Here is a 16,415-nt window from a genome sequence, read left to right as displayed (position 1 = left end):
CTTCTTACGGAGCCACTCCTTTGTTGCCCGGGCGGTGTGTTTTGGACCATTGTCATGTTGGAAGACCCAGCCTCGTTTCATCTTCAAAGTTCTCACTGATGGAAGGAGGTTTTGGCTCAAAATCTCACGATACATGGCCCCATTCATTCTGTCCTTAACACGGATCAGTCGTCCTGTCCCCTTGGCAGAAAAACAGCCCCATAGCATGATGTTTCCACCCCCATGCTTCACAGTAGGTATGGTGTTCTTGGGATGCAACTCAGTATTCTTCTTCCTCCAAACACCACGAGTTGAGTTTATACCAAAAAGTTCTACTTTGGTTTCATCTGACCACATGACATTCTCCCAATCCTCTGCTGTATCATCCATGTGCTCTCTGGCAAACTTCAGACGGGCCTGGACATGCACTGGCTTCAGCAGCGGAACACGTCTGGCACTGCGGGATTTGATTCCCTGCCGTTGTAGTGTGTTACTGATGGTGACCTTTGTTACTTTGGTCCCAGCTCTCTGCAGGTCATTCACCAGGTCCCCCCGTGTGGTTCTGGGATCTTTGCTCACCGCTCTCATGATCATTTTGACCCCACGGGATGAGATCTTGCGTGGAGCCCCAGATCGAGGGAGATTATCAGTGGTCTTGTATGTCTTCCATTTTCTGATGATTGCTCCCACAGTTGATTTTTTCACACCAAGCTGCTTGCCTATTGTAGATTCACTCTTCCCAGTCTGGTGCAGGTCTACAATACTTTTCCTGGTGTCCTTCGAAAGCTCTTTGGTCTTGGCCATGGCGGAGTTTGGAGTCTGACTGTTTGAGGCTGTGGACAGGTGTCTTTTATACAGATGATGAGTTCAAACAGGTGCCATTCATACAGGTAACGAGTGGGGGACAGAAAAGCTTCTTACAGAAGACGTTACAGGTCTGTGAGAGCCAGAGATTTTCCTTGTTTGAGGTGACCAAATACTTATTTTCCACCCTAATTTACGAATAAATTCTTTACAAATCCTACCATGTGGATTCATGGATTTTTTTTTCACATTCTGTCTCTCACAGTTGAAGTGTACCTCTGGTGCAAATTACTGACCTCTGTCATCATTTTAAGTGGGGGAACTTGCACAATCGGTGGCTGACTAAATACTTTTTTGCCCCACTGTATGCCCTGCCTGCTAGCATCTTGCACCCTGCTGTTATGTGCTTGTCTCTGGGGCATCTTTACACAGCCTGCACCTGGGGTCTTGCCGGGTGTGATAGACCCCAGCCCCTCCCTCTCTCTATATAGATAGCTCGATAGCTAGATAGATAGCTAGATAGATAACTAGATAGATAGCTAGATAGATAGCTAGATCACAGATGATGAATTTACTATTTAAAAAAAGACAAGACTCAATCAGCAAAAGTCCTCTCTAAACCCTCTTGTGTACTGGTAGTGATTCAGAGATGCTCCTGAGAAAATGGGGAGTAAGGATGGGAATTGATAATAATTTGGCTTTTCTGATTCTGATAGTCATCACTTGTCAATTCAATTCCAAATTGTCATTTGGTTCTCCTTGGCTCCACTTTCAGAGTCACCACAGAGTTGAGCTAAGCAGCATCAAAGACATTACATTCGTGCAAATTAACTGCATGCTGTGTGGTCAAGTGTTTGTCATATTGGAGGCGTTCAGTCTTTGTTGTGATCAGTGTTGAAATTGCTACTGAAAAAAAGTAATAATTACACATATTACACAGAACACTTTTCTTAACAGTAATGCAGTATGTTACTAAATTACACCCAGGAGAAAGTAATCTGTTATACTGCTCATTATATTAATTATGCATTTCTGTCCTGGATGCAGTTTCCACTTTGCACAAAAAGACAACAGAATGATAATAAAGTAAAAGTAATATCCATATCCATGCTGTAGACCAGCGGTCCCCAACCTTTGTTGCGCCACGGACCGGTTTATGCCCGACAATATTTTCACGGACCGGCCTTTAAGGTGTCGCGGATAAATACAACAAAATAAAACTAGTACCGGTACCGAAAAAAAGAAGATTTATTCATAACACACGTTAAAAGACCCAGGAAAACCGAGTTAACAATAAAAACGATAACAAAATAACGCTGAAAACCAATAAAAACCCTGAAAACCATACATTTCACACCTGAGCCTCAACTCTCGCTGCCCGGTACCAAACGGCTCACGGACCGGTACCAGTCCGAGGCCCGGGGGTTGGGGACTGCTGCTGTAGACTATGGCAATATTTTCATCCTCCAGCACACAAACTGAAATCAGTTTATTGTAGCACAACAGCAAAAGATTAAATGGGATCGAAAGTTCAAGGAAGTGTAGCTCAGGTGGCAGAGCAGACCACCTACCAACCGGAAGGTTGGTTGTTTGATCTCTGTCTGTTCGTCTGTATGCCAAATATCCTTGGGCAAGATACTAACCCCATGTTGCTCTCCGATGTATCCATCTGAGTATGAATGCATGTGAATATTAGATAGAAAGTGCAAAGGAAGCAAGTGCTTGTGTGAATGAGGCAAGTTTTGTAAAGTGCTTTGAGTGTTCAGACTAGAAAAGCCAGTCCACCATGACCAACAAATTCCAAGGAATTGAACTAGCGGTTCTTGATTCACATTCATAATCTCTGAACTCGACTAAGAATTGGGATCAAAACCAAGATTCGTTGTGGGCTAACCTGAGAGACAAACCTGAGGACTCTGAGAGTTTAAGTACATGCTGTGGTAAAAGTAAAATACACCAAATAATAAGATGATCTAAAATTCTGTGCTCAACTTATATTAGAATTTATAAAGAACAGTGTCTATTTATTTCAGCATAAATGTAAAAGCTTCATTGCTGGTTCCACACTTTATTGTAGATCAATTACAAACAAAACCTGAACCTCTGCCCTGGACGATTAGAACTCCTGATGGCTCTGACATTCTCAGGCCACATTTTGCTGTTATCCCAACAGAAGGTTGGTAACGCCTAGGGTTAGGGCTGCAGCTACTGATTATTTTATTAATCGAGTAATCTATTGACTATTCAGTCAATGAATCAAGTAATCAGATATGAAATACTTCTGTCTTATTAATGACAAATGATAAACATTCAAAAGACAAAAAAAAAACCAGCTATTTAAAAAAAAAAATCATTTATTTTCATTTTAGAAATTGCAATGTTTTAAAGTTCAACTGCATACAACTGTCAAAAACAAAACAAAACACAAAAAAACTAGAAGCTGTGACTGTATTTACTTTCTATATTTAAATTTCATTTTTTTAAAGAAAACATTTTTTTAAATGCAAAAATATTTAAAGAATCTCAAATGTGCTCAAACGTCAAAGCCAAATAAAATAAGACAGCGGTCCCCAACCCCCGCGAGAGTTGAGGCTCGGGTGTGAAATTTAGGGTTTTCAGAGTTTTTATCATTAACTTGGTTTCCATGGGCCTTTTCCCGTGTTGTAGTTGTGCGTCTTATTTTGAAAGAAATATTTACGCGTTACCATAGCGACCAGAGAGCATTAAGGGGCAGAGAAGAGGATGTTACTCTCAATGTTGTTGGCGCATTTCAGGAGGACGCTGCTAATAAAGTTACACAGTGAATTTGGGTTTATTATTATATTTACAAAATACCACAGTTTTTGTCTTGGTCGTGTCATTTTATTTTGTTGTACTTATCTGTGACACTTTACAGGCCGGTCCATGAAAATATACATGCAATCTAAACTAAGGCATCAAATATTTATTTCACCTCTATAACTTTGTCTCTCAGGTTTTCTGACATTAATCTGGGGTGTACTGACAGTGTATTATCTCCTGAATGGGGTAGATTTGGAGTGTGTGTATTCACATTTATCAAGCAAGTGAATAAGTAAGTTTGCCAGTTTGTTTTGATGCAGAATTTTTCTTCTGCTGAAAACAAAACGTTATGATGGTGTAGATGTTAAAAATTAATATTAACAATATTAACAAGCCTTTTGTTGATCTACATATTTTATTTTATTTTTTTTACATTATTTACATTTGATCTTTTACATTGTATATAATGTCTATTGATTTTATTGTTTATTTTAATATTTTAATATTTGTGTACAGCGCTTTGTGATTGCCTGTCTGCGAAAAGCGCTTAATAAAGTTTACTTACTTACTTACTTACTTACAATAATTCAGTGGGGAAAAAAACCTGAGGTCAGGGGACTCAGAGTTTTACTTTCCCCAAGTAGATTTTTTACTAAATAAGTAAAAGAAAAATCTTTTATGCGAACATGCTGAATTAACTTAGCAAATTCATAGCCTGCTTCATGTGACTGACTGCCAGGCCAAGTGAACCCAGATAAGAGAAGATACTCTTATTATGACACTTTGTTCACTGCAGAAGCCAAAGCCCAAAAAAGAAAAAAAAAAACCCAAGGGAAAATAGAAAGGCAGCACAGGCCCCTCTCATGAGTGACTCACTTTTCCCCACCACAGCATTCCTTCTAACAAATATCTGCACACTCTACCTCAGACTATGGAGGCTTGCTAATACTTAGGACTTCATTTCCCGACTCAAGATAGGAAATTTTAAATCTTTGTTTATCCTTGCCAACACCCACGTGCTTTTCCCTTATTAAAAATTGTTTCATCTTCATTGCTAATGCCTTGTTTCATTAGAACTGGCGTTATATTTGACGACTAAATGTAGCTACTAGTATACTAGCTGGCATCCCCTTTTATTGCTTTGTTTGTTGTCAGGTGAGTCAGCAACGCAGCGAGTTAAAAAGGAAATGCAGATGTGTTCGGGTTTGCTCACAACAAGCAACGTTGCCAAGTTCCAACGAAAACTTTTCACTTGCGTTGTAACAAATTCTTTCTCTCTCACACACACCGAGCAGCTGACACGTTTTGCGCCCCCGCCGGAACCTTTGTTTTGGTTTGCTTGATTGTATCATGGCTGTAGTGACACCCCGCTTCCTTCCTCACAGCTCGTGCGGTCAACTCGCATTACCATTATTTCCAACTTTTACACGCATCTACAATTGACGGCGGTACAATTAAACAAATTATCTGTCATGCTAAGCCAGGTTCCCATGCTCATTTAGAATTCAAAGGCACATGTGAATATTCATACATAGTTCAACTTCCACACCTAACTACAGTCTCGTTTTTAACGACTTTTATGCTATGCTATGGTATGCTAAACTATCAGGCAAAATTCAAGGTCGGTGCCCCACTGGTTTACTGTTAAAAGCACATACATACATACATACATACACACAACTAAACCATGTGCGTTCATTTCAGTTCTACCTAACTCTTTCTTGCATAGTATTTTAACAGAGAGCAACTCTAAGTACAGTACAGAGAGTTATCCGTGTTTGTAGCTAGAGCTAGTTCTGTGATTCGGCTATCTCCACGACGGTGCATTTACTATCATGTGGCATAAAAAAAATACAATAAAAACTTACAGCTTTGAGTTCATCAAGTGAGAGAAGCCACCGCCGCGATCGCTGTACTTCTATGTTGTGTACAGCAAAGTTACAAAAGGCAGGAAGTAACCCTGGCCTTCGGGGGCTGGAGTGTACGGCAAGCAAGGCAGCCTGCCTTGCTGCCTTCAAGGACACCATGTAAACTGCAAATGACCTGATGTTTCAAACTAACCCAGAAATGTGCTTCAGACGCAGATAAAAACAAACAAACAAAAAAACACTAAAGGAATTAAATACTGTTAAATAATATTGCTAAGGTTTCTGAAAAGTGGGATGAAAAAAGAAGATTTTAGATTTGTCAAAAGAAATACAAAAACAAATGCAAAACTACACAGAGAAATATCTCAAACAAACCGAGTAAAAGTATGAAAATTCCTGTAGCATTCGACATGCTTAGAAGGAAGATAGTACATTTTTGCCTATTCCTCAAATAGAGATAGAAACAGTAATCGTGAAATCACAATTTTATTTGACACATTCACGAAAAACATGCATACAGGTTTTTGTTGACTGCAGATTTGCAGGTTCCACTAATATGGTATTCCTGACCGTTAATTGCATACCGTTCTCAGTTCTAGTCGTATTACTAGAGTGTTTCCGCCAGAACCTGAACTCAACAGATTGAACCAGAGGACTAAACAAACCCGGAGCAGCTGCTGAGTCCGGAGGGGTGTAACTACGAAGCAAGATTAATGGTTTAGCGCGTGTCGAGTTATCTGTGTCGCGAAGTTTTAACCGGCTAAATCACCATGGTAACTTACAGACTTAAGTAGAAATACAGATACTTCTGTTAAAAATTTCAGTAAAAACAGATCGGACAATTCATAAGATAAGGGATATAGAAACTAATCAAATAATTTATGACTCTAAAGAGATTGGAAATCAGTTTAGGAACTACTATAGAAAGTTATACAGTCAACCTCTCTCCGCTGACATTGATCAAATAAAAGCTTTTCTTGAGAAACTGGATTTACCCTCAATTGGGAACAATCAAAATGACCTTATGACCTCTCCTATTACAAAAACAGAGATAGATAAAGCAATAAATAAATTAAAATCAAATAAATCTCCCGGCAGTGACGGTTTACCCTCCGAGTGGTATAAAACTTTTAAAGAACAGCTTATACCACTACTCGAAAAATCATTCAATTATACACTCGAACATGGTGAAATGCCCCCTTCATGGAAAGAAGCGGTTATAACAGTGATCCCCCCAAAAAAAATCAAGTGAGATTTATTCAGATTATAGACCTATATCAGTACTCAATGTTGACTATAAAATATATACCTCAATTATTTCTAAAAGATATGAATATTTTATTAGAGATATTATCAATGAAGATCAGACAGGCTTTATAAAGGGACATCAAACCCAAGACAATATAAGGAGAACTTTATATATTATCAATCATATTCAACAAAAAGGAAAATGTGCAGTCTTTATAAGCCTCAATGCAGAAAAGGCTTTTGATAGCGTAAATTGGAATTTTCTATATCAGGTACTTGAGAAATTTGGATTTAATGATAAAGCTATCAGATGTATTAAAACGCTTTATCAAAACCCAACTGCAAGGATAAGAATAAACGGCAGTTTAACTGAGAGTATAAAATTAGAGCGGTCTACCAGACAGGGCTGCTGCCTCTCTCCTACTTTGTTTGCAATCTTTATAGAACCCCTTGCACAAGCAATTAGGCAAAATAGAAATCTTAAAGGAATAGTGGTGGGGGATGAGGAACATATTATAGGACTTTTTGCAGATGATGTGATCTGTTTTTTAGAGGATCCCGACATATGTATTCCCATATTAATTAAGCAACTCGACATATTTGGGTTTTATTCAGGATACAAGCATAACTTGAATAAAACTCAGATTTTAACATTCAACTATCTCCCATCCAAAACCATAAAACAAAAATATAATTTGAATTGGAGAGCAACAAAAATGAAATATTTTGAGGTAACCTTATCACAAAACGTTGAGGACTTATATAAACTTAACTACGTTAACTTAGATAAGGAAATTAAGAGAGATTTGGATAGGTGGGCTACTCTTCCATCAGATATTGGCGCTCGAATAGAGACGATAAAAGTATGTGTCTTACCCCGACTTCTCTACTTTTTTCAGTCACTACCCATTGATATACCTGAAAAACAATTTAGATTATGGGACAAAATTATATCCAAGTTTATATGGAATGGTCATAGACCAAGAATTAAATTTGAAACACTACAGATAAGAAAGGATAAGGGGGGTTTGGCACTCCCAAATCTTGAGGCATACTTTTATGCTGCACAAATCATTTGTTGGTGTGACAATGATTATGAAGCCAAATGGAAGAATTTAGAAAAATCAGCACAAGGAAGAGAAATTCAAAGCCTTACAGGAGACAGAAAAGAAACAATGAGAGTAATTAAACAGCTGAATTCAGTCACTCAGTTTACGCTTAAAATATGGTTTAACCTGATACGAAAATACAAACTAGAAAAAGAGCTTGGATTAGTTCGATGGATAGCCTATGATGAGGGTTTTACACCCGGTTATGTGGAACAAAGATTTAAACAGTGGATTCCTACTGGATTAACAGCGATGTGTACACTAATTAAAAATGGGAATTTTATGAGTTTCCAGGAGATTAAACAAAAATATGACCTAAGTAATCAAGATCACTACAGATATTTACAGATTCTGGACTTTTTTAATAAAGAAGTAAAACATAGTGTAGATCTGGATAAAAATTCGATAATTAAAACCATAACTGAAGTTTATATATATATATATATATATATATATATATATATATATATATATATATATATATATATATATATATATGTATATGTGTATATATATATATATATATGTGTATATATATATATATATATATATATATATATATATATATATATATAGGATATAGGATCATGGCCAAGTTTGAAACCTGGATCCCGCGTAGCCGGTTACCAAGATTACGTGAAGTTCCCTCAGAAGGTCTGCTAGATGATGTTAACGCAGCACTACGGGCAATACCTACAACCACGATTACCGACACTAACAAGCTGATCTACAATACGGCAACAGTGATCAGTGAGATGCTTGGCTACAAGTTGAACAGCGACAAGGGGCAGTACCCTCCATGGAGAAGGAGGCTAGAGGGCAAGATCAAAGTAGCACGGAGGGAGGTTAGCCAACTAACGGAGTTGCAGAAAGGTGCGACAAATAAGGTGCCTAAGAAATACAGCAAGAAATACTCCATACCTGAGGCCTTGGAAACTGCCAAGCAAAGACTCACAGCCTTGGCCAGCCGCTTGAGGAGGTACACCAGAGAGATAGAAGGCAGGAGAATAAACCAGCTGTTCTCCACAGAACCAGCAAAGGTGTACTCTCAGTGGCAAGGGAACAATAAGAGAACAGCACCACCAAGGCTGGAGACGGAGCAATACTGGAAGAGCATATGGGAGAAGGATGCAACCCATAACGGCAATGCTCAGTGGCTAGAGGATCTGAGGGCTGACCACAGCGACCTCCCTGAACAGGGTCCAGTAACCATCACAGTGGCAGATATCCAAGAAAGGGTCTCCAGTATGAAGAGTTGGACAGCACCAGGGCCCGACATGGTTCACGCCTACTGGCTGAAGAAGCTGACTGCACTCCACGAGCGTCTGGCAGCACAAATGAACCAGCTGCTAGTTAACAAGAGACACCCGGAATGGCTAACTGAAGGCCGGACGGTCCTGATCCCCAAGGACCCCAAGAAGGGACCGGTCCCCTCCAACTACCGACCAATAACCTGCCTCAGTACTACATGGAAGCTCCTGTCAGGCATCATATCGGCTAAGATGAACAGGCACATGGGTCAATACATGAGCGGGACACAGAAAGGAATTGGCAAGAATACCAGAGGAGCAAAACACCAGCTACTGGTAGACAGAACAGTCAGCCGAGACTGCAAGACCAGACTGACCAACCTGTGCACTGCCTGGATTGATTACAAGAAGGCCTATGACTCAATGCCCCACAGCTGGATACTGGAATGCCTAGAATTGTACAAGATCAATGGGACCCTAAGAGCCTTCATCAGGAACTCAATGGGGATGTGGCGTACAACACTAGAGGCCAACTCCAAGCCCATAGCACAAGTCACCATCAAGTGCGGGATCTACCAAGGAGATGCTCTGTCCCCACTGCTGTTCTGCATAGGCCTGAACCCCCTCAGTGAGATCATTAACAAGACTGGCTACGGATACCGACTACAGAACGGAGCAGTTGTCAGCCACCTCCTGTACATGGATGACATCAAGCTGTATGCCAAGAGTGAACGAGACATCGATTCACTGATCCACACTACCAGGCTATACAGCAATGACATTGGAATGTCGTTCGGACTGGAGAAGTGTAGTCGGATGGTAACAAAGAGAGGGAAGGTAGTCAGAACTGAGGGGATTGAACTACCAGAAGGCAACATTGCAGACATAGAGGACAGTTACAAGTACTTGGGGATCCCACAGGCGAATGGGAACCATGAAGAGGCCGCTAGAAAAGCTGCAACCACCAAGTACCTGCAGAGGGTCAGGCAAGTCCTGAGGAGTCAGCTGAATGGTAAGAACAAGATCCGGGCCATCAACACGTACGCCCTGCCCGTGATCAGGTACCCTGCTGGGGTAATAGGCTGGCCAAAGGAGGAGATAGAAGCCACTGACATAAAGACAAGAAAGCTCCTTACCATGCATGGAGGGTTTCACCCCAAATCCAGCACCCTGAGGCTGTACGCTAAGCGGAAGGAAGGGGGCCGGGGACTGGTGAGTGTCAGCACCACAGTCCAGGATGAGACAACGAACATCCAAGAATACATTAGGAAGATGGCCCCAACTGACCGAGTGCTCAGTGAATACCTCAGGCAGCAGAAACCCAAGAAAGAGGAGGGAGACGAGGAACCATCATGGAAGGACAGGCCCCTGCACGGTATGTACCACCGGCAGATAGAGGAGGTGGCTGATATCCAGAAATCCTACCAGTGGCTGGACAAAGCTGGACTGAAAGACAGCACAGAGGCACTAATCATGGCAGCACAAGAACAAGCTCTGAGCACAAGATCCATAGAGGCTGGGGTCTATCACACCAGGCAAGACCCCAGGTGCAGGCTGTGTAAAGATGCCCCAGAGACAATCCAGCACATAACAGCAGGGTGCAAGATGCTAGCAGGCAAGGCATACATGGAACGCCATAACCAAGTGGCCGGCATAGTGTACAGGAACATCTGTGCCGAGTATAACCTGGAAGTCCCGAGGTCAAAATGGGAGATGCCCCCAAGGGTGGTGGAGAATGACCAAGCTAAGATCCTGTGGGACTTCCAGATACAGACGGACAAAATGGTGGTGGCTAACCAACCGGACATAGTGGTGGTAGACAAACAGAAGAAGACGGCCGTAGTGATCGATGTAGCGGTTCCGAATGACAGCAATATCAGGAAGAAGGAACACGAGAAGCTGGAGAAATACCAAGGGCTCAGAGAAGAGCTCGAGAGGATGTGGAGGGTGAAGGTAACGGTGGTCCCCGTGGTAATCGGAGCACTAGGTGCGGTGACTCCCAAGCTAGGCGAGTGGCTCCAGCAGATCCCAGGAACAACATCGGAGATCTCTGTCCAGAAGAGCGCAGTCCTGGGAACAGCTAAGATACTGCGCAGGACCCTCAAGCTCCCAGGCCTCTGGTAGAGGACCCGAGCTTGAAGGATAAACCGCCCACAGGGGCGTGCTGGGTGTTATATATATATATATATATATATTAAATATATATAAAATTGTAGGTTGTGTATCCTTCAGGTGTTAATGGGGTTATTGAAAATGTGTATATGTACGCACATATACACATTTTCAATGTGTGTATATACGTAGGTATGGATAGATAGAAACATATATGTGTATATATTAAAAAAAAAAAAAAAAAAAAAAATTACACATAACATATAATGTAATTACAAGGAGGTATTTCTGTAGTCTATTGATACTAGATAGTGGAAAAGGGGTGGGATTAAATAAGCTTATGCTTCTTCCTGCTCCTTTTTGAACATGGACGTTATTTGGAGTTGTGGTTGCTCGTTTTCCTTTTGTTTGCTTTGTTCATTTGTCTCTTTTAATTCTATTTTTTTTTTTATACTTTTTCAACATGTTCAAAATAAAGATTCAATCAATCAATCAATCAATCAAGTTTACAAAGCAAAAACAATTAGAACAATCTCTACAATTTACGAGCATATAATGGAGGCAAGAGGGTGTACAATAACATATGTAAAACTGAAGTGGCAGAGAGAGTTGGGAGTGAACATATCTGATGAGGAATGTTCACAAACCTGGAAAATACAGCAGTCAACAACATCATCACGTGCCTGGAGACTGCACTGCTGGGAAAATGTAATTAGATTTTTTATAACACCCAAAATTACGAACAAACATACCTCATTACCACAACCGTGTTGGAGGGGCTGTGGAGAGGTAAATGTGAATCATTCCCATGTGTTCTGGTTCTGTCCCAAGATTACAAAATTTTGGGAAGATATTCATTTAGTTATAGGTACAATTCTGGGTTATGCTGTATCTAAGACTTGTACATTAATATACTTTGGTGTCATTACGGGAAATGTGATGAAAGAAGGTAGATACATATTGAAAATTATGCTTGCTGCCTTTAAAAAGGCAATTACAAGAAAATGGAACAAGATAGACCCACCATCACAGGACGAATGGATCAAAATTATAGATGAAATACAAACCATGGAACAATTGACCTACAGAATAAGGACTCAGGAAGATCAATACCATAAAAAGTGGGAGAAATGGACTGAGCACATAAACCCAACAGGATAAAGACCAACACATTGATAATGAGAAATGATCAAACTGTAGAAACAAAGAGATCCAACATGTTTTTGTTTGTTTGTTTGTTTGTTTGTTATCCTACTTGTTGTATTTATCTTTTTGTTGTTGTTGTTGTTTTGTTGTTTTGTTTTGTTGTATAGTGTTTAAAGAAAAACAATAAAAAGAAAGTTTAAAAAAAATTCAGTAAAACTTGAGGTACTGATTCAACTTCTTTACTTCAATAAAAGTGAAAAAGTAATGGCTATGAAATGCACTCAAAGTAAGAAAGCAAAACGTGGCTCCTTAAAATACATTTCTACCATATTTTTTATGGAAAGGTAACTGGACGTTCTGCTATATTCATTATATACTAATATAATCGTAGTACATGAGAATACTGATGTTATTTAAATCTCAGTTCTAATTCTAATGAATGTTCTTTGCTTGAATCTATTATACAGGACACAAGCAGTAAGAGAGAATTTTAAATTATCTCATTTTTCTGTTGCCTACATGGTTGAGGATGACTTTGCCTCCACACCTAAACAGAAAAATGAGAACAGTCAGGCGTTAAAGTAAGATTCAAAAGATGGGGGAAGCCTAAGATCTGTTGTTTTGTGCTGTTGCGTGGGGGAAATACTAAAAACTAGGATCATTTCTAATGTGAATTCCAGTAGATTTTCTTAATGGACGAGCTGCTCTTTATGGATTTACACAACTGAATTTGAAAACAACACGTAGGAAGATGTTTCAAAACTATCTCAGTCAACATGTAGTGAAATGCTTGTGTTCAAACTGCGGACATTCTGCAGACGTAGCCTGGACCCTTATTGGATACCGGGTTGGAATCAGCCTTGCGACTCCCACTTCGAAACTGTATAAATGGCCTGTATTTGTATAGCACTTTACTTTAGTGTACCACTACACATCCAGCTGCTGGATACTACACTATTCAGATAAATAAATTAATCTCGGCTACACTTGATATATCACTGACCATGAACACCAAAGCCTTTACTGTGAGCTCACCACATTACTGCAAGCGAACCTGTTTTTCCTGCACAAAGCTACCGAGCATTTTCATGCAACATCTGAATAACACAAACATAGTCTATTTAATTTGTTGTGCAGAAAGGTAGTGCCAGCCTACATTACATAATATTCTGCCTACAATAAAACCTAGTTCTCCTGTAGACAGTTTTTACACTTATAATGGCTACCCTATGCCTGTGTCAAATTATTCATCCTCTGACACTTAAGACCAACCGTACAAGGCTAAACTACACCCTGGTGCTATGCCCACCTACCAACACATACATGAAGAAACACACACAGTCTCTGCTTTGCCTTTTTTCATTTTTTGATTGGAATTAATAAAAAATAAATAAATTATTGGTTATTTTTTACTATAGTCAATGCAGCTAGGTTTATGTTTGAATAATTCCAGCGACAGTTCTGTTCATGTTAACAGGTTTATATTCAAAAGGCTTGTACAAAATTAAAACACAGTCAACACTCAAAGAAAACAAATTTTTGTGCACTGTTTGCCTCCTGCTTAACCAACTGTTGTCTAAACTAAACAATAAATATAAGTAAATACAGAGAAGGCACAATTTCTAAGAGTACACTTTAGACACTTTCAAGGTCTATATTTTAAAATACATCGGAAAAACTCAGAAAGCCAGGGTGAATCCAGGCGTATTGAGAACATGCAATCTTTAAAGTCACAGGTTTACAGTCAGCTGTTCAAAGCAGTGCACAATTACTTCACATGAAGTCACATGCCTTTCCAAAACTGAGGGATCCTTTTAATGCAGTGTAAATAAGTTCTTTAAATTGTTCTTCATTCTCGACATCTCTTGGCAGATAGAGGCATAAGCTGCATGTCGTAAGCGTACAATATGCAGCGCAATCCTGGTTCCTGGTCATAAAACTATTGCAGGACTTTGGGAACCCCAGTGGTGGCAGCTCCAGTTACAAAGACCAGCAAGTCTTCAAATGTATGGTCCACTTCTTGCTCTGGTAAAACTAACAAATAACTAAAAAATAATACTTGAAGTGGTTGACCTTGAAGTGACATTTATGATTACAAAGAATAACTTTTTATTTTTATTTCTTAAAACATGAAAATCACTGCACTCTGTTATTACATTTTACACAGTAGTCCAAGGCTTTCAGAACTGGGTCACATTATAGACTGCGATAGCATGAAAGATTTCCTGTATCTTTCTTTGGAGGAGCAGACCTGAATTAGAGGATTATGATTGTTCGCAGGGTGGTCAGGACTGTCCATGATGGAGTACGGCTCATGGAGCACACCATAGCAAAGTACACGGCACTCACCAGAAGTGACTGACAGAACATCTTCAACATTTTGGTGCACACACAAGCTTCATTAGCAAAAACAGTCTGCTCATCCTCTTTGTGTTCTGCTGTGATGTCACACCCTCTTGTCTTATTCTTATGGGACGTTTCAAGAGCACTCTGATGACTTTGAGAAGGACATCTCAAGTTTACATTAAAAGCAAGTATTTTGTGTTCTTAAGATTGCTCATTTTGATTTTGGTTCAAATCTTAAAGACATCTCTAAGGCAGTATGACATCTTTCTAAAATACGGGAACATGGGGGCAGACAGAAGTGCTGTACATGTAGAAAAACACAACACACAAGAGAGGAAAAGAGTGCAAACAAATACATGGCCACTTTTTAAATTCCCCTCTTGTTTAGTTGACATGTGGACGCCCTCCAGAGGATAAGAAATGTATGACTCATACAGGTCTGATTCCAAACTGCGCATGAGTTTTTTTTACACGTATGTGTGGAAAGATCAAAAATGATATTCTTGATACACTGTTGATAATGTTATTAAATTTCAAGGCAATTATAAAGTGGCATTAATTTAAATAGAGAAAAACTGTATTTTTCCTAAACATTGAGCTCTCCACTTGTTTAAGAAAAAGCGTTCTGTCTTTTGTTTACTTTATCATGTTTTAAATTCATTAAAATGCATGGTATATAAGTATATAAGTAAAGTATATAAGTAAAGATTATGCTAAAGATTGCTACAGAATAGATAAAGTAGTCAAGCTTAGGCAATTGCTTGCATTTGTGACATGAAATTATTTGCTTGAATTATGCTTTTTTTTACTTGCACATACATTATGACATAAATATCATTCAATACAATAAGCTCTATAGAGCTAACATAAAATATGGATTACTGCAATTTTACATGAGAGGATTTAGTGAGTTAATGTGTTTAATATATCCAAAAAAATAGTAACAACTCATGTGTACAGAGCATTTCAGTCACAGGCTTCATGTTTATTAATGATACAGGATCAGCTTCCAAATAAAAACATAAATATCTATACAGTTACGATCGATATGAATAAAGCTTTACTGTGGACATGTCATTTGTCACTCAACTTAATTAAATTTTGAATTACTGATGCTGTCATAGGATAAAATTGGTGGATTTGAAAAAATTTGTCACAGTATATTTGTTTGACGTATAAATGTATTATTAAATATAACCCCCCCCCCCAAAAAAAAACAAACAAACAAACAAACAAACAAACAAACTTTGTACTTTACATACATACATTCTTTGAAAAATCCAGCAACTGTCAAATATCATCTCGGCATGATGTGATTAAATTAGAACGGGCTAAAAGAACTGTTTGCACGATCAGCTCATTATGCTCATTGGTGCTCATTATGGGCTCCCGCCCCTGGCCCACGCACCTGCCATCTCCACACCTGCTGCCTATCTTCGTAATCCCGAGCCCTACTTAAGATGGCAGCACTGTGCTACTCGTCGCTGGATCGTTGAGCTGTCAGCGGCAGTCCCCCTGCAGTCAGAAAATTCGAATCTGTGAGTTGCTTTCTGTCAGTCTGTTTCTAACTGGAGTTTCTGTGTACAGATCTTTCCCGGACCCGCCTGCGAGCGAGTGTGTGGCGTGTACGACCTTGTGGTGGAGAGAGGAGAGAAATTTGGAAACGTTTGGAGTCTGTTCGATCCCTCACGGACCCTGGAGCCAGAGGTGTGGACTCGAGTCACATGACTTGGACTCGAGTCAGACTCGAGTCATTAATTTTATGACTTTAG

General features: G+C 39.5%; 1 protein-coding gene across 1 annotated transcript in view; it reads right to left on the bottom strand.

The window, feature by feature from the left end:
* The window catches only part of syne3 (spectrin repeat containing, nuclear envelope family member 3), a 57,940-nt gene extending 52,402 nt beyond the window's left edge, over nucleotides 1-5,538 (bottom strand). The window contains exon 1 of the mRNA XM_085342737.1: nucleotides 5,433-5,538. The gene's annotated coding sequence lies outside the window, so the exon portion shown is untranslated. The remainder of the gene's footprint in view (nucleotides 1-5,432) is intronic.
* Nucleotides 5,539-16,415: the final 10,877 nt, after the last annotated feature.

The sequence above is a fragment of the Diplotaxodon limnothrissa genome, linkage group LG19 (genome assembly GCF_057381915.1).
Source record: "Diplotaxodon limnothrissa isolate DT_005_m linkage group LG19, D_limnothrissa_male_GT1.1, whole genome shotgun sequence".
NCBI lineage: Eukaryota > Metazoa > Chordata > Actinopteri > Cichliformes > Cichlidae > Diplotaxodon > Diplotaxodon limnothrissa.
This window is presented reverse-complemented; position numbering and strand designations above follow the sequence as displayed.